We start from the raw sequence: 19,254 nt of genomic DNA on the forward strand, positions 1-19,254 counted from the left end.
TGCGATGTTGAGGCTCCTGAAGGTCTCTGCACTGCTAAAATAGCTGCCACCCCCCTACTTTCCACTGTCTCCAGCCTAGCCTGGACGTCTGCAATGGACATGGCCATACAATTGATGACTGCATGCAGCTGAGTCAAGGAAGTCTGTACTGTGTCCATGGACACTACGTCCTGACCAGGACCTGCTGACTCTGAAGAGAGTAGGCGGTAAAGTTCCGCTTTCCTAGCTGTTGCTGGGAAAGGAATTCCTCTCTTCAGTAATTCCGTTGTCAGCTTGGGGATAGTCCAAGATCTTATCGAAGGAACGGTGGTCCGTACAGACTGTTGATCCATGCTTCCATGCAATGAAGACGTGCCCTCAATGTCCGAGTTATGAGACATTGTGCAACTAAAACAAGACAAATGACAATATAACCAACCTAAACAGCCCTCCAGTATTGACCCTGTAACTGACCCAAGCCACCTAGTACTTATGACGTGACAAGCTTCTGAACCGTGCCTGTAGAAGTGATGTGACTGTTCAATATCATGCCTATATGCTCCACCAATTGCTAGTGGTAGACGTGACTGAACTATCATAATCCGGTGCCTGTTAGTCGTGATTAACCTTGTAATATCGTGCCTATGACCGTGCCTGTAGTCGTGACCGACTGCGTTATCTCGTCCCTGTAGTCGTGACAGGACTTAAACCTCGTGCCTGTAGTCGTGGCCAAATTCGTAATCTCGTGCCTGTAGTCGTGACTGACTTCGTAATCTCGTGCCTGTAGTCGTGACAGGACTTAAACATCGGGTCTGTAGTCGTGACAGACTTTGTAGTAACATGCCAGTAGTCGTGACAGGACTTAAACATCATGCCTGTAGTCATGACAGACTTTGTAGTAATGTGCCTGTAGTCGTGACAGACTTCGTAATCTTGCACTTGTAGTCATGACAGATGCCTTAATACCGTGCCTATGGCCGTGACAGATTTGAGTTATCCTGGCGAATCTAGGTGCCACCTACTGCCCCTCAATTGACCCATCCAGATCATACCTACCCTCTGACCAGCCGTATGCTAGGCACGACACTAGACTGCCCGAGCCCGGCACTCACTGACCTAACCGAACTATGGACAAAAAAGGCATTACTTGCCTTAACGGGCGGAGAAAGAGAGAATTTTTTTTTTTTTATATTCCTTTATTTTCCCCTTTTTTTTTACACGCGTCAAGTGCGTAGGGCCAGCAATACACACGCGCTTTGATGTGACTCTAAGTGCCGCTGCCTTGTCCTGGCAGACCGACTAACTCCTACTCCCAATTCGTCAGGAGCCGAAAAAATGCAAACTGTCCCCCTGCCTAAGGATCAGCAGTCAGACCAACCACCGACTTGCCCTGTGTGAGTTGAGACAATTCATCAGGAATGTGTATAGAGCCGTGGGACACCGCTTATGACATGACCGAAATTTAATTTACACTGCTTGATATCTGCTATATTTACCTGCCTCCTTTCTTCGTGCATATATATTTATATTTATAATATATATTTTTTGCACCATCACCCCCTGTACGCATGCGCTGCGTGATGCCATGCAGAGCGAACACTTGGAACCGGTACGGATGAAAATTCTGTGCGCCTGCCCTGAACACCAGCCCCCCAGTGCGCATGTGCTGCGCGGTCCCCAGCTGCGTGTACACTAGAAATCTGGCCCCGCAGCCTGACCCAGTGCACCTGCCCCGGCACTCCAACCAAACCCGGCCAACAACCAAACCCGGCACTCCAACCGACCAGTACCTGGCCTGGTCGTGACCATTAAGTCCAACCCCCCCGCCCTAATTGTCGCTGGGCACGTATTGCCACATGAACCCCCCTCCCTTCGCTCCACCCCGATCCTACCTCACCAGCCGTGGCTCCCGATACAACTACCACTTCCTCCGCTGCACTCTCCATAGAAGAAAAACGCCACAAGATGTTGCCTGAACGCGCCCAGCCGCCGACCTGGAAGCAGAAAATCGCTGAGCCGACGTCAGCCTGAGGACACAGGTGAGTATAAATAGGGCCGTCAATCAGCCTCCCCTCCCACAAATGAATTTGCTTATCACTTAGCCTCTATTTCTGAAAAGTTTCTGGCAGGATTCGAACTCACAACCTTCTACATTACAGCCAAGAATCTTAACGACTACACTAAAGAGCTGCATAGCCAGTTACAAAAGCCTCTATTTCTAAAAAAGTTTTTTAAGTAACTGGCCATGCAGCTCTGTAGTGTAGTCGTTAACATTCTGGACTGTAATGTAGAAGGTTGTAAGTTCAAAACTTTTCAGAAATAGAGGCTATATTAGATTTAAATACACTGGGTGTCCCCAAGCAGTGACTCCATATGTGGACATCTATATATGGAGTCAGAGGAGGGCCGAACTAGAGTCCCAACACCCTCTCATCTTCAGAGCAGGGGGTGCTTGGTTTAATGCTCGGGTTCTCCCATTGACTTCCATTGTGCTCGCGTGCTAGCATCGGGCAGTGTTCTACTCGAGTACCAGAGCACACGAGCACTTTGGTGCTCGACCAACACTATTAAAGACCCAAATATTGTTCAACATTTGATAAATTTGGAATAAACTATGGCAACACAGATTATTCTCACAATAAATTTTCCCCATTGATTGAACCACTGACAGCATTGCAGCTACCATTAGCAGATAAAATATTATAAATTCGTAAATCTGGCTTCCCATTTCTAAAAACAGTTTATTGGCTTATATTCATATTATACAGTTAAAAAAGAAAGAAAATAGAAGAATGTGTTGCCTCTTTTAGTTGGAACATTGCTTTTGTGCATTCACATATACCTGATAAGGGAATGTAAGTCAGAAATGACTGTACTTACCATACAATTTCAGTACATCTGATTATAATAGATAGACGGTTACAGACTGCATGTCATCTAAATTTCAATAAAGAATTCATGAAACATTGAATCAGATTGAGGAGAATAGATTCCAGGCTTAGGATGTATTTATAACTTTGTATAGATCTATGCAAAATAAAAACTAATGGCATTATTTGTGAATTCTTAAATCCATGCAATGCAATCAGAATTTAAGACTATCTAATCAGCATATAAGCAGTGCTCATTCATATAAAAGCAAAAGTAAGAAAACAGGCTTTTGCAGTTTAATAAACTTTTTTCTCTAAGGTATATGTAATTCTATGAATGCATAGAAAAAACTCACCTCATCCACTTGATCGCACTGCAACAGCTTCTTCTATCTTCACTAAACTGGACCTGCCAAAGGAACTGCAATATGCGTGATGACGTCACCACTAGTGATGAGCGGCAGGGGCAATATTCGAATTTGCGATATTTCACGAATATTATGTAGAATATTCGTCATATATTCGCAAATTCGAGAATTCAAGATTATATTCTTGATTGCGAAAATCGGCAATGTAATATTTGCGTAATGCGCGTGAAATACAGGCGTGGGTCACTTATGCAAAATTTTTCAAGCTGGTATAGGTTTCCTGAGACTGGAGAAAATGGTTGGCACAGAAGAACATTATAATAGCTTCATATGCAGATAGAGTGCTCCAATATATTTGTGCTTGCGAATTTTTGTCAATTAATGATGCATATATTTTTTCGCAATACGTTCAACTTGTGACATCACAGCACTATGTCTGTAGCTTGTATGTATAGAAACAAAAAAACATAGAATGTGTCGGCAGATAAGAACCATTTGGCCCACCTAGTCTGCCAATATACTGAATACTATGAATAGCCCTTGGCCCTATCTTATATGAAGGATGGCCTTATGCCTATCCCATGCATGTTTAAACTCCTTCACTGTATTTGCAGCTACCACTTCTGCAGGAAGGCTATTCCATGCATCTACTACTCTCTCAGTAAAGTAATACTTCCTGATATTACTTTTAAACCTTTGCCCCTCTAATTTAAAACGATGTCCTCTTGTAGCAGTTTTTCTTCTTTTAAATATTCTCTCCTCTTTTACTTTGTTGATTCCCTTTATGTATTTAAATGTTTCTATCATATCCCCTCTGTCTCGTCTTTCTTCCAAGCTATACATGTTAAGGTCCTTTAATCTTTCCTGGTAAGTTTTATCCTGCAATCCATGTACTAGTTTAGTAGCTCTTCTCTGAACTCTCTCCAAAGTATCAATATCCTTCTGGAGATATGGTCTCCAGTACTGCGCACAATACTCCAATTGAGGTCTCACTAGTGCTCTGTAGAGCGGCATGAGCAACTCCCTCTTTCTACTGGTAATTCCTCTCCCTATACACCCAAGCATTCTGCTAGCATTTCCTGCTGCTCTATGACATTGTCTGCCTACCTTTAAGTCTTCTGAAATAATGACCCCTAAATCCCTTTCCTCAGATACTGAGGTTAGGAATGTATCACTGATTTTATATTCTGCTCTTGGGTTTTTACGCCCCAGGTGCATTATCTTGCACTTATCAACATTACATTTTAGTTGCCAGATTTTTGATCATTCCTCTAATTTTCCTAAATCCTTTTCCATTTGGTGTATCCCTCCAGGAACATCATCCCTGTTACAGATCTTTGAGGTTATCAGCAAAAAGACACACCTTACCATCGAGGCCTTCTGCAATTTTGCTGATAAAGATATTAAACAATATGGGTCCCAGAACATATCCCTGAGGTACTCCACTGGTAACAAGACCATGGTCTGAATATACTCCATTGACTACAACCCTCTGTTGTCTGTCCCTCAGCCACTGCTTAATCCATTCAACAATATGGGAGACCAAGCCCAAAGACTCTAATTTATTGATAAGCCTTCTATGTGGGACAGTATCAAAAGCCTTACTAAAGTCTAGATAAGCGATGTCTACTGCACCTCCTCCATCTATTATTATAGTCACCCAGTCAAAAAAATCTATAATATTAGTTTGACATGATCTCCCTGAAGTAAACCCATGCTGTTTTTCATTTTTCAATCCAGGGGATTTTAGATGTTCCACAATCCTCTCCTTGAGTATGGTTTCAATTAATTGCCCCACTATTGATGTCAGGCTTACTGGCCTATAGTTGCCCGATACTTCCCTACTACCTTTCTTGTGAAAGTGCTCAACATTTGCTAATTTCCAATCTTCTGGGACGACTCCTGTTACCAGTGATTGATTAAATAAATCTGTTAATGGTTTTGCTAGTTCACCGCTGAGTTTTTTTTAATAGATTTGGGTGTATCCCATCAGGCCCCTGTGACTTATTTGTAATAATTTTAGACTGCTGACTTAGAACCTCTTCCTCTGTAAAGACACATGCATCAACAGATTCATTAGTCTTCCTTCCTAACTGAGGTCCTTTTCCTTCATTTTCCTTAGTAAAAACTGAACAGAAGCATTCATTGAGGCAGTCAGCTAGTTCTTTATCTTCTTCCATATACCTTCCTTCTTTTGTTTTTAATTTGGTAATTCATTGTTTTAGTTTCCTTTTTTCATTTATGTATCTGAATAATGTCTTATCGCTTTAGAAGCTCCTATAACTTGTTTGGCCTCTCTCTGCCTAATTTTATAAATTTGCCTGTCATCCTCTTTTTTTAAAATTATTTTTATAATTACTAAATGCTATCTTTTGGACAGCAGAACCTATCAGCTACACTATAGATCAATCTAACCTACACTGACTATCTCCCCCTAACTATCTGAATTATATATATAAGTTAATTGTCTAATGTAATACAACAAAGCACAGAGCACAGCAATGACACTGCTGTCTCTTTCATAACTACAATAAACTTTAGAAAATAGCTGCTGGGTAGGTTCTTATATAGAAAGGGGTAGGCAACTTTTCTATTGGTTGCTAGGGATGTTGCTAAGCTGTGACAAAGCCTTCTCATTGGCCCACAAGCTAAAAGAAGGGAGGGATGATCACCTGATGTGTACTGTTTAAAAAAGAATAATTAAAAAAATGAATATTCGATTTTACAAATATATATCACTATATTCTAAATATTTGCGAATTCTCGAAGTGCCGATGTTCGCTCTTAAAATTCGCTATTCAAATATTCGCGCTCAACACTAGTCACCACATGGGAGAGAGTGGTGACGTTAACGCGCACATCGCAGGTCCTGTTCAGTTAAGATAGAAGAAGCTGCTGCAGCATAATCAGAAAGATAAGGTGTGAATTTTTTTTAACCCCTAAATGGCCATATTGTTTTGCATTCTGTCTTAATGCTATTATTTTCCGATATAACAATGTTATGACGGAAAATTAAAAAATCACCTGAACCTGGACTACAGTGAAAAAGTCTGGGTTCGGGTTCGGGTCCAGGCACCTGAATTTGCAAAGTTCGGTACGAACCCGAACTTTGCAGTCCGGTTTACCTTACTGCTAGCGACTTTTTAAAAATGTGCAAAAAATATGTATCTTCAAATTAGGCAGCCTCTTGAAGAACTTTCACTAAGTTCACGTAAACCACATCATACTTGCACCAAATTAATTATTGTGCAACATTTCATAAATTAGGTGCACCCCCACAAACAAAAGACTAAGGACCCTTTCACATGGGCGAGAATTCCAGGCGGGTGCAATGCGTGAGGTGAACGCATTGCACCCGTACTGAATCCGGTCCCATTCACTTCAAGGGGGCTGTGCAGATGAGCGGTGATTTTCACGCATCACTTGTGTGTTGCGTGAAAATCGCAGCATGTTCTATATTCTGCGTTTTCACCAACGCAGGCCCCATAGAAATGAATGGGTCTGCGTGAAAATCGCAAGCATACGCAACCAAGTGCGGATGCGGTGCGATTTTCACGCATGTTGCTAGGAGATGATAGGGATGAGCAACCCCATAAAAGTCTAATTACTGTATTATTTTCCCTTATAACATGGTTATAATAGCATTTTTAATACAGAATGAGGGGTTAAAAATAAATAAATAAATGAACTCACCTCATCCTCTTGTTCGCTCAGCCGGCATCGTCTTCTTTCTTCTTCTTTCATGACCTGCAAAAGGACCTTTGATGACGTAATGTGGTGAGCGCAGTGATATCTTCATACAGCAGGACCTGCGCTCACGTCACCACGCACACCACGTGAGGTGAGCACGATTACGTTATCAAGGGTCCTTTTGCAGGTCTTGAAAGAAAAAAAACTTGCAAAACTGAACATGGGAACGCAATCGCAGTCAAAACTGACTGCAATTGCGTGCCTACTCGTGCGGGTTTCCCGCAATGCACACACGACCCATCCGGAGCAAATCCGGGATGCCCGTGTAAAAGAGGCCTAACTAACACAAAAAGCACAGAAAATAAAAAAGTTCCTCCTATATTCCTATATTAATTATCAAACTGTAAAGTTATACATGTAAATGCAATCTAACACAATAAAATATACAAAGTATTAAGCATGTTTTTGCATCACATACAACCCATTTATGTTAGCCACTATGAGCCCAAAGGCTGATTCACACGACCATACTGGGCAGGGTAAAAGTGAACTGACATTGTCATATTCATCTATGTGATTTGTCTATCTGATCATTGGCCTATTGCAATGTACTCACATAATGATGTGAATACCATGCAATAACCCCACATTCAGATACAAATTGATTGTATTATATATTACTATGATGCAGTCAGTTTTGGTCAGGGGAACTGCAGTCGGCCCAAAAGTGACCAACACAGGGACAGTGTTTTAGCCATTATTTAACCCTTAGGATATGGATTTTTTTTTTTTTTGTTGTTTTTGTGTTTTCATTTTTCTTTCCTATCTTCCTTGAGCCATAACTTTTTTATATTTCCATTCACATAGCTGGATGAGGGCTAATTTTTTGCAGGACAAGTTGTACTTTCTAATGCCATGATTAATTATGGCATACAATATAGTGGTAAGAGGTAAAAAAAATATCCAAATGGAATTTGGAAAATTGGAAATTGCAAAGTGGAATTGGAAAATAAACGCAATTCCTCCACCGTTTTACGGGTTTTGTTCACACGGTGTTCCATGCCCTTCATTCTCTGGACACAATGTATCGATCGGCACTGCGGGAAACAGAGTGGCGGAGCACGTGTCCCAGGGCAGGCTTCCCATGTATATAACAGAAAAAAAGGACCGGCACACGCTGTTAGTATATAATTTTGCTGTGATTTATTGCCACATTACAGTGACTCGTTTCGGCATACAATCTGCCTTTCTCAAACAGTTTGAGAAAGGCAGATTGTATGCCGAAACGAGTCACTGTGGCAATATATCACAGCAAGATTATATACTAACAGCGAGTTCCGGTCCTTTATTCTCTGTGTCAATACGATTACAACGATACCCCATATGAATAGGTTTTTTATGTCTTAGTGTAAAAAATAAATGTAATCTTTGAAAAAACGATTTTTTTTTTACATCACCATATTCTGATCCCCATAACTTTTTTTTTATAGTTATATCTAATGAGCTGTGTCTGGGCTCATTGTTGCAGGACAATCTGTAGTTTTTATTGATACCATTTTGGAGTGTGTATGACTTTTTGATCTTATTTTATTACTTTTTTGGGATAAGAGAAGCAATGAAAAAATGCCAAATTGGCTATTTTTATACGCCATTTGCCGTATTGGAAAAATATTTTTAGATATTTTAATAGTACAGGTATTTTTGGTCACAGTGATACCTATGATGTTTATATTTTTTGTTATTTAGGTATTTTTATTATACGGAAAGGGGAGTGATTAAAAGGTTTATATTTATTTTTTTATATATTTTTTACAGTTTTTTTTTATTTTTTTATGATTTTGAAGCTCATATATGAGTCTAAAAAATATATATTTTTATATTTAATTTCGAACAATCATGTATATTTAAACTGAATTTATTATTGAGAATTGCTCAGTTCTTATGTTGGCCTGCCATCTAGTGGCCAAAATAAGAATTGCACTTTAAATATTCTTTGCCTCTTCAGCGAGGCTGATCCCATTCAAATCAATCATCGGCATCCCCATGGGCTGCAGGGGACGCCGTAACGCTTGTGCATTTAGATGCCTTGATCTCACTTGATCACAGCATCTAAAGCCTTTAATTACCGAGATCGGCATTATTGCCAATCACGGTAATTAGCTGCAGGTCTCTACTGTTTGAAACATATTTGCCTGTACGGTGCTGGTAGCGACAGGGTTAAAGGTCCAGTTCCCATGCAAAACAGCTAAAGTTTTTATTGGGTTCTTATTCCCTCTTGTTTTGCTGTGGATTCTGGGATATGGGAATAAATTGGCTTACAAAATGACTAAAATAATAAATGATTTAAAGGGGTTGTGTCACTTCAGCAAGTAACATTTACTATGTAGAGAAAGTTATTACAAGGCTCTTTCTAATGTTTTGTTATTATCCATATTGCTTCCTCTGCTATTAATAATGGGGTTGTCTCACTTCAGCAAATGGCATTTATCATGTACAGAAAGTCAACACAAGCCACTTACTAATTTATTGTAATTATCCATATTGCTTCCTCTGCTGGAAGGATTCATTTTTCCATCACATTATATACTGCTTGTTCACATGGTTATGACCACCCTGCAATCCATCAGCTGTGGTCGGGCTGGGACACTATATGAAAAAGCACGAGCCTATATGCGCTCCCGCGTCCCAGCCACCAGAGAGTCCGGTGCTTTTTCATATAGTGTGCAAGCACGACCACCACTGATGCATTGCAGGGTGGTTGTAACCATGGAAACAAGCAGTGTATAATATGGATGGAAAAATGAATCAAGCCAGCAAAGAAAGCAATATGGATAATGACAATACATTAATATGTGGCTTGTATTAACTTGATAAATGCCACTTGCTGAACTGAGACAACCCCTTTAATAATAGCAGTGATATAGATGCAGAAGTTACATGATAAAAAAGGATATAAGGTAAAAAAAAAAATGTCACTTAGCTCTGCCATATCTTGGTAAACTCTCATTGCAGTAACGCCCAAGATGGTAGATAAGAGTAGTGTGTTCAAAAGACATCTTGTTTAGAGCTTACCATCTGTGATAAACAGGGAGTATTTATATTCTTAGTGTCCGCGGTAAGATGGGCACAGAATATTCCAGTATACTGCCAGGTGTGTGTGTGTGTGTGTGTGTGTGTGTTGTGCGCAAGCATTCCAATAGCAAGTAACTTTATTCTTTCATGAGTTATTTACAAGTTTCTGACCACTTATAAAATGTGTTCAATGTGCTGCCCATTGTGTTGGATTGTCAATGCAACCCTCTTCTCCCACTCTTCACACACTGATAGCAACACCGCAGGAGAAATGCTAGCACAGGCTTCCAGTATCCGTAGTTTCAGGTGCTGCACATCTCGTATCTTCACAGCATAGACAATTGCCTTCAGATGACCCCAAAGATAAAAGTCTAAGGGGGTCAGATCGGGAGACCTTGGGGGCCATTCAACTGGCCCACGATGACCAATCCACTTTCCAGGAAACTGTTCATCTAGGAATGCTCGGACCTGACACCCATAATGTGGTGGTGCACCATCTTGCTGGAAAAACTCAGGGAACGTGCCAGCTAGATAAACAGTTTCCTGGAAAGTGGATTGGTCGTCGTGGGCCAGTTGAATGGCCCCCAAGGTCTCCCGATCTGACCCCCTTAGACTTTTATCTTTGGGGTCATCTGAAGGCAATTGTCTATGCTGTGAAGATATGAGATGTGCAGCACCTGAAACTACGGATACTAGAAGCCTGTGCTAGCATTTCTCCTGCGGTGTTGCTATCAGTGTGTGAAGAGTGGGAGAAGAGGGTTGCATTGACAATCCAACACAATGGGCAGCACATTGAACACATTTTATAAGTGGTCAGAAACTTGTAAATAACTCATGAAAGAATAAAGTTACGTTAAAACTAAGCACACCATTGTTTTTCTTGTGAAATTCCCAATAAGGCTACTTTCACACCTGCGTTCGGGTGTCCGCTCGTGAGCTCCGTTTGAAGGGGCTCACAAGCGGCCCGAAAGCATCCGTCCAGCCTTAATGCATTCTGAGTGGACGCGGATCCGCTCAGAATGCATCAGTCTGGCGGCGTTCAGCCTCCGCTCAGCAAGCGAACACCTGGCCGTGCGGAGGCAAGCGGATCCGTCCAGACTTACAATGTAAGTCAATGGGGACGGATCCGTTTGAAGATGACACAATATGGCTCAATCTTCAAACGGATCCGTCCCACATTGACTTTCAATGTAAAGTCTGGACGGATCCGTTCAGGCTACTTTTTACAAGAATTTTTTTCAAACTATAATGCAGACGGATCCATTCTGAACGGATACAAACGTCTGCATTATAGGAGCGGATCCGTCTGAGCAGACATCAGACGGACCCGCTCTGAACGCTAGTGTGAAAGTAGCCTAAGTTTGATGTGTCACATGACCCTCTTCCTATTGAAAAAACAAAAGTTGGATTCAAAATGGCCGACTTCAAAATGGCCACCATGGTCACCACCCATCTTGAAAAGTTTCCCCCCTCACATATACTAATGTGCCACAAACAGGAAGTTAATATCACCAACCATTCCCATTTTATTAAGGTGCATCCATATAAATGGCCCACCCTGTAGAACAGGAGGAGCTGAGCAGATTTATACATACAGTGCCTTGCAAAAGCATTCACCCCCCCTTGACTTTTTTCGTATTTTGGTGCCTCACAACCTGAAATTAACATGGATTGTGACAAAACAGATATGACAAAATAACAGAAAAAGTCAATGTGCATAACTATTCAACCCCCTAAAGTCAATACTTTGTAGAGGCACCTTTTGCGGCAATCAAAGCTCCAAGTCGCTTTGGATAAGTCTCTATGAGCTTGCCACATCTGACCACTGGGATTTTGCCCATTCCTCCTTGCAAAACTGCTCCAGCTCCTTCAAGTTGGATGGTTTGCGCTTGTGAACAGCAATCTTTAAGTCTGACCACAGATTTTCTATTGGATTGAGATCTGGTCTTTGACTAGGCCATTCTAACACATTTACATGTTTCCCCTTAAACCACTCAGGTGTTTCTTTAGCAGTGTGTTTGGTGTCATTGTACTGCTGGAAGGTCAACCTCCGTCCTAGCCACAAATCACGCACGAGTGGTACAGGTTTTGCTCAAGAATAACCCTGTATTTAGCACCATCCATCTTTCCCTCAACTCTGACCAGTTTCCCAGTCCCGGCTGCTGAAAAACATGGTGTTCTTTGGGTGATGTGATGTGTTGGGTTTGCGCCAGATATAGCTTTTTTTTAGATGGCTGAAAAGTAAAATTTTAGTTTTTATCAGACCAGAGCACCTTTCTCCATACATTTTGGGAGTCTCCCACATGCCTTTTCGCAAACTCACAACATGCCTTATTGTTTTTAGCTGAAAGTAATGGCTTTCTTTTGGCCACTCTGCCATAAAGACCAACTATATGGAGAGTACTGCTTTTTGTCCTCCTATGTACAGATACTCCAGTCTCCGCTGTGGAACTCTGAAGCTTCTCCAGGGTTACCTTAGGTCTCTGTCCTCTCTGATTAATATCCTCCTTGCCCGGTTCGTGAGTTTTGGTAGACGGCCGTCTCTTGGCAGGTTTGCTGCTGTGCCATGTTCTTTCCATTTGGTTATGATAGATTTGATGGTGCTCCTGGGGATTAGTGTTGATCACGAATATTCGAATTTAGAATTTTTATTGCGAATATAGGTACTTCAAAAATTCGCGAATTTTTCGAATATAGTTATATATATTCGTAATTTCGAATATTCAATATTTTTTTATATTTTTTTATCAGTACACATGATCCCTCACTGTTTCTAGCTTGTGGGCCAATAAGAAGGCTGCAATATACTTGACTTTAGGAGTAGTAGTGTTTGCGAATTTTGCTCTATATTCTTTTTTTTTTTGAATATTCGCTATATTGCTAAATATTCTTGTTTTAGAATATTACGAATATTCGAAAAAACTAAGTTATAGCATTATAGAGAATATTCGAAAAAAATCGAATATAGAGCAATTTAGCTAATATAGTGCTATAATCTTCTTTGTCTAATAGTTGTAAGTTGAAAAATTCGCAATAAAAATATTCGAATCCGAAAATTCGAATTCCAAAAATTCGCATAGTACACAATCATTACCTTTCCGATTTTTTGAGTAAAAAAATTTTGCGAATTTGCGAATTTTTGACGAATATTCTACAAAATATTCACGAAATATCGCAAATTCGAATATGACCCCTGCCGCTCATCACTAGAGCCAAGGTGTTCTCCAAGTTGGATTTGAGAGGGGCCTACAATCTGATCAGAATCAAGGAGGGGGATAAGTGGAAAACGGCCTTCAATACGCACGAGGGTCATTTTGAGAACCTGGTTATGCCTTTTGGGTTGACGAACGCGCCAGCAGTATTTCAGCGATTCGTCAATGACATTTTTCATCATTTGGTGGGGAGGTTCGTAGTAGTTTACCTGGATGACATTTTAATTTATTCTCCTGATCTGAAGACCCATCAGGATCATGTGAGAGAGCTTTTGACGATCCTTCGGGAGAATAAATTATATTAACTCATACAAACAAAGGAAGGATTAATACGTCCACTAAATATATAAAGATCACTGCCTGAAGAACGTATTAAAAGAAAATAATGAAGTATTTATTAAACTCTAAGTTATAAAAACGGGAAAGACTGTATATCACTTTCCGTGACTATCAGGCTTCCAGACTCAGGAAATGTGATGTAGGAGTTTGATTAAATCCACAGCACAGCCTAAAATCTGGACTAGATCCCTATACAGCTAGCACAGTGGTGCCAATATATACTGGTAAGGGGAAAAGGACACGGTTCATGTGTTTGAACCAGGCACAGGAGCGTGATAAGCAGTCCTACCTAGCTTAAAGATGTAAGGCAGCTTGCGAGTGAGATTGACACTGGTTGCAAGCAATTCCGTGACTATCAGGCTGAGTCTGGAAGCCTGATAGTCACGGAAAGTGATATACAGTCTTTCCCGTTTTTATAACTTAGAGTTTAATAAATACTTTATTATTTTCTTTTAATACGTTCTTCAGGCAGTGATCTTTAGAATAAATTATATGCTAAATTGGAGAAATGTTTGTTTGCTGTGCAAGAGCTTCCGTTCTTGAGATACCTGCTTTCTGATTCTGGTTTTCGTATGGACCCCAAAAAGGTCCGGGCGGTTCTGGAGTGGGACCGACCAGAGAATCAGAAAGCTTTGATGCGGTTCTTGGCGTTTACAAATTATTATAGAAAATGTATTTCGAATTATTCTATTATAGTAAAACCTCTCACTGATATGACCAAGAAGGGCGCCGACGTCTCTGTCTGGTCGGATGAGGCATTGCAGGCCTTTTCGGCTATTAAGGAGCGTTTTGCGTCTGCTCCCATTCTGGTGCAGCCCGATGTGTCTCAGCCATTCGTAGTGGAGGTCGATGCATCAGAGGTGGGGGTTGGAGCGGTTCTGTCACAGGGTTCATATCCTGGCAAGTGGGTCCCGTGTGCCTTTTTCTCCAAGAAGCTCTCGGTCGCCAAGAGGAATTATGATGTTGGAGATAGAGAGTTGTTGGCTATCAAGTTGGCCTTTGAGGAACGGCGTCACTGGTTGGAGGGGGCGTCTCACCCCGTTACGGTATATACAGACCATAAGAATTTGGCTTACCTGCAATCTGCCAAGCGTCTGAACTTTAGGCAGGCCAGATGGTCACTGTTTTTTACCAGGTTCAATTTTGTGGTTACCTTTCGCCCAGGGGTCAAGAACGTCAAGGCAGATGCCTTGTCTCGCAGCTTTCCTGGGGGAGGTGATTCAGAGGATCCTGCGCCGATTTTAGTGGATGGGGTGGTGGTCTCCGCTCTGTACCCTGAATTGGAGATGGAGGTGTTGGGAGCCCAGGAGGGGGCTCCTGGTTCTTGTCCCCCAGGGAGGTTGTTTGTTCCTGAGGGCCTGCGATACAAGGTGTTCAAGCAACATCACGATACTGTCCTCGCTGGACATCCTGGTGGTCCTGTGATCTAGTATCCCGGAGGTTCTGGTGGCCAGGGTTACGTAAGAGCATTGAGAATTATGTGACAGCTTGTGAAACCTGCGCTCGGTCAAAGGTTGCTCATACTTGACCGGCTGGTTCACTTCTTTCATTGTCTATTCCGTCGCGTCCTTGGATGCATTTGTCTATGGACTTTATTACGGATCTGCCGAGTTCCTCCGGGAGAACAGTGATTTTGGTGATAATTGACCATTTCAGTAAAATGGCTCACTTTATACCACTAACTACAGGGAGTGCAGAATTATTAGGCAAGTTGTATTTTTGAGGATTAATTTTATTATTGAACAACAACCATGTTCTCAATGAACCCAAAAAAACTCATTAATATCAAAGCTGAATATTTTTGGAAGTAGTTTTTAGTTTGTTTTTAGTTTTAGCTATTTTAGGGGATATCTGTGTGTGCAGGTGACTATTACTGTGCATAATTATTAGGCAACTTAACAAAAAACAAATATATACCCATTTCAATTATTTTTTTTTACCAGTGAAACCAATATAACATCTCAACATTCACAAATATACATTTCTGACATTCAAAAACAAAACAAAAACAAATCAGTGACCAATATAGCCACCTTTCTTTGCAAGGACACTCAAAAGCCTGCCATCCATGGATTCTGTCAGTGTTTTGATCTGTTCACCATCAACATTGCGTGCAGCAGCAACCACAGCCTCCCAGACACTGTTCAGAGAGGTGTACTGTTTTCCCTCCTTGTAAATCTCACATTTGATGATGGACCACAGGTTCTCAATGGGGTTCAGATCAGGTGAACAAGGAGGCCATGTCATTAGATTTTCTTCTTTTATACCCTTTCTTGCCAGCCACGCTGTGGAGTACTTGGACGCGTGTGATGGAGCATTGTCCTGCATGAAAATCATCTTTTTCTTGAAGGATACAGACTTCTTCCTGTACCACTGCTTGAAGAAGGTGTCTTCCAGAAACTGGCAGTAGGACTGGGAGTTGAGCTTGACTCCATCCTCAACCCGAAAAGGCCCCACAAGCTCAACTTTGAAGATACCAGCCCAAACCAGTACTCCACCTCCACCTTGCTGGCGTCTGAGTCGGACTTGAGCTCTCTGCCCTTTACCAATCCAGCCACGGGCCCATCCATCTGGCCCATCAAGACTCACTCTCATTTCATCAGTCCATAAAACCTTAGAAAAATCAGTCTTGAGATATTTCTTGGCCCAGTCTTGACGTTTCAGCTTGTGTGTCTTGTTCAGTGGTGGTCGTCTTTCAGCCTTTCTTACCTTGGCCATGTCTTTGAGTATTGCACACCTTGTGCTTTTGGGCACTCCAGTGATGTTGCAGCTCTGAAATATGGCCAAACTGGTGGCAAGTGGCATCTTGGCAGCTGCACGCTTGACTTTTCTCAGTTCATGGGCAGTTATTTTGCGCCTTGGTTTTTCCACACGCTTCTTGCGACCCTGTTGACTATTTTGAATGAAACGCTTGATTGTTTGATGATCACGCTTCAGAAGCTTTGCAATTTTAAGAGTGCTGCATCCCTCTGCAAGATATCTCACTATTTTTGACTTTTCTGAGCCTGTCAAGTCCTTCTTTTGACCCATTTTGCCTAATAATTATGCACACCTAATATAGGGTGTTGATGTCATTAGACCACACCCCTTCTCATTACAGAGATGCACATCACCTAATATGCTTAATTGGTAGTAGGCTTTCGAGCCTATACAGCTTGGAGTAAGACAACATGCATAAAGAGGATGATGTGGTCAAAATACTCATTTGCCTAATAATTCTGCACGCAGTGTAGTCTGCCTAACGCTAAGACTCTTGCACAGATTTTTGTGGATAATATTGTGAAATTGCATGGTATTCCTTCGGATGTGGTCTCTGATAGGGGCACGCAGTTTGTCTCCAGGTTTTGGAGGGCGTTCTGCTCTCGGCTTGGCATTCAACTTTCATTCTCTTCGGCTTTTCATCCGCAGTCGAATGGTCAGACGGAGCGTACTAATCAAAACCTGGAGACCTACTTGAGGTGTTTTGTGGCTGAGAATCAGGAGGACTGGTCCTCATTCTTGTCCTTAGCAGAATTTGCATTGAATAACCATTTTTTGGCGCATACGGTTTCCATCCTCAGTTTAGTACCTTTTCTGGGACTAGTTCCTCTGGGATGCCAGAGGAGGAGAGATTCTCTTCTGCCTTATCCTCCATCTGGCGGAGGATTCAAGGGAATTTGGAGAAGATGGGTGAGAGGTATAAACGAATGGCTGACAAGAGACGTGTGACTGGTCCGGACCTGTGTGTGGGTGATCTGGTGTGGTTGTCCACTAAGAATATCAAATTGAGAGTGCCATCTTGGAAACTGGGTCCAAGATTTATTGGTTCGTATAAAATTTCTGCAGTGATTAACCCTGTAGCGTTTCGGCTGGATCTTCCGTAGACTTGGAGGATCCATGATGTGTTCCACAGGTCTTTACTAAAAAAATACATGAGACCGGTGGAACCATCGCCATTGCCTCCTCTTCCTGTTCTAGTCGAGGGAAACTTGGAGTTTGAGATCTCCAGGATTCTCGACTCTAGAGTTCTTCTGGGTTCCCTTCAGTACCTGGTGCACTGGAGGGGATATGGCCCTGAGGAGAGGATGTGGGTTCCGGCGCTGGATGTCAACGCCAGCCGACTGGTGAGGGCTTTTCATAGGTCCCGTCCAGATAAGGTTGGTCCGGTACTGTCATGCCCCGCTCTGACGATGTGCGGAGGTCGGCCAGGATAGCAGCACGAGTTTAGTGGGGTCATTAGTTTAAATAGCACACCATCCCAGTGCTCTGAGCGGATTATAGGAATCACTGTGGTCTTGGAAGCTAGGAAGGAAGGTTGTCTGTTCCAGCTCAGAAAGATAAGTGTGGTTTTAGTTTGGTTGTTTTGTGTCATCTCTCCCATCCAGGTTCTGTGCGAGCAGGCTGCTCCTATTTCCCCTCTTCACCATCTCAGGGAATTTAGGGAGTTTCATCCCAGGCACGGGGACACATCATACCTACCACCAAGGTCTGCATGTGGGCTGAGCAGTGCAGGGAAAGAGGTCAGGGATTAGCTAGGAGGTGACCCTTCCCCTGTCTCTCGCCCAGAGCCTGGTTGGTGGGTCTGAGTGCACGTCCGCCGTGACAGCAGGGTTTTCTTTAAGGTTTTCAGCACTTCAGGATAACAGTTGCCGAATACATTCATCCCCAGGACCACAGGGCAATTATCATCATCTGGGACCTGAATCACGACTACTCCTTGGCATGAGAGTTCAGTATCTTCAATCTGTAAGGTAGGTTCTAGAGATGTCGCGAACATAAAATTTTCTGGCCACAATAGTGATGGAAAAGTTGTTTCAAGGGGACTAACACCTGGACTGTGGCATGCCGGAGGGGGATCCATGGCAAAACTCCCATGGAAAATTACGTAGTTCACGCAGAGTGTGTTAAGTTGAATTCGCAATGCGATTAATATAACCTGCATTAATCGCATTGCGAATTCAACTTAGATCTGAGTTCCTAATGGTTGTATTGCTAGAATTGACGAATATAACGAATATAGCACTATATTCTCAATCTTCGTTATATTCTAGCAATACAACCATTAGGAACCCAGCTCTAAGTTGAATTTGCAATGCGATTAATATAACCTGTATTAATTGCATTGTGATTACAACTTAGTCAAATTTGTGACACTGCAGCTTCAGAATGAATCTAAGATGGATGCTGTCCTTGCTTTTTGATAGGAGGTGGGAGGGTCTGGGAGGGTATGCTGATTGGCTGGAATGTGTCTGCTGACTGTGAGGTACAGGGTCAAAGTTTGCTCAATGATGATGTATAGGGGGCGGACCGAACATCGCATATGTTCGCTCGCCGTTGGGAACGCGAACAAGCTATGTTCGCCGGCGAATAGTTCGGGACATCTCTAGTAGGTTCCCAATAACCTAGTATAGGCACTGGTTTGCCATTGGTAGCTATGATCTGGAGCCAAGATTCAGGAGGTTGTATCAGTTGGGTTCCATTTTGGCATGTGTCAAATGCTGCTTGGCGGATGGTAGTCACTTGAGATCCGGTATCAATTAAAGCAGAGATTGTAATACTGGTGAGGGGGGGTTAGGGCGCACTGCCCATGAATGATTTTAAGAGTGGGGGGGTGGGGGGGTGCACTGCTGCCCGGCGGCACCCGACCTCTGACAGGGTGCTGTGAGCCGCACAATTAACCCCTCAGGTGCGGCACCTGAAGGGTTAATTGTGTGGATCACAGTGCCCTGTCAGAGGTCAGGTGCC

The sequence above is a fragment of the Bufo bufo genome, chromosome 6 (assembly GCF_905171765.1).
Source record: "Bufo bufo chromosome 6, aBufBuf1.1, whole genome shotgun sequence".
Lineage (NCBI taxonomy): Eukaryota > Metazoa > Chordata > Amphibia > Anura > Bufonidae > Bufo > Bufo bufo.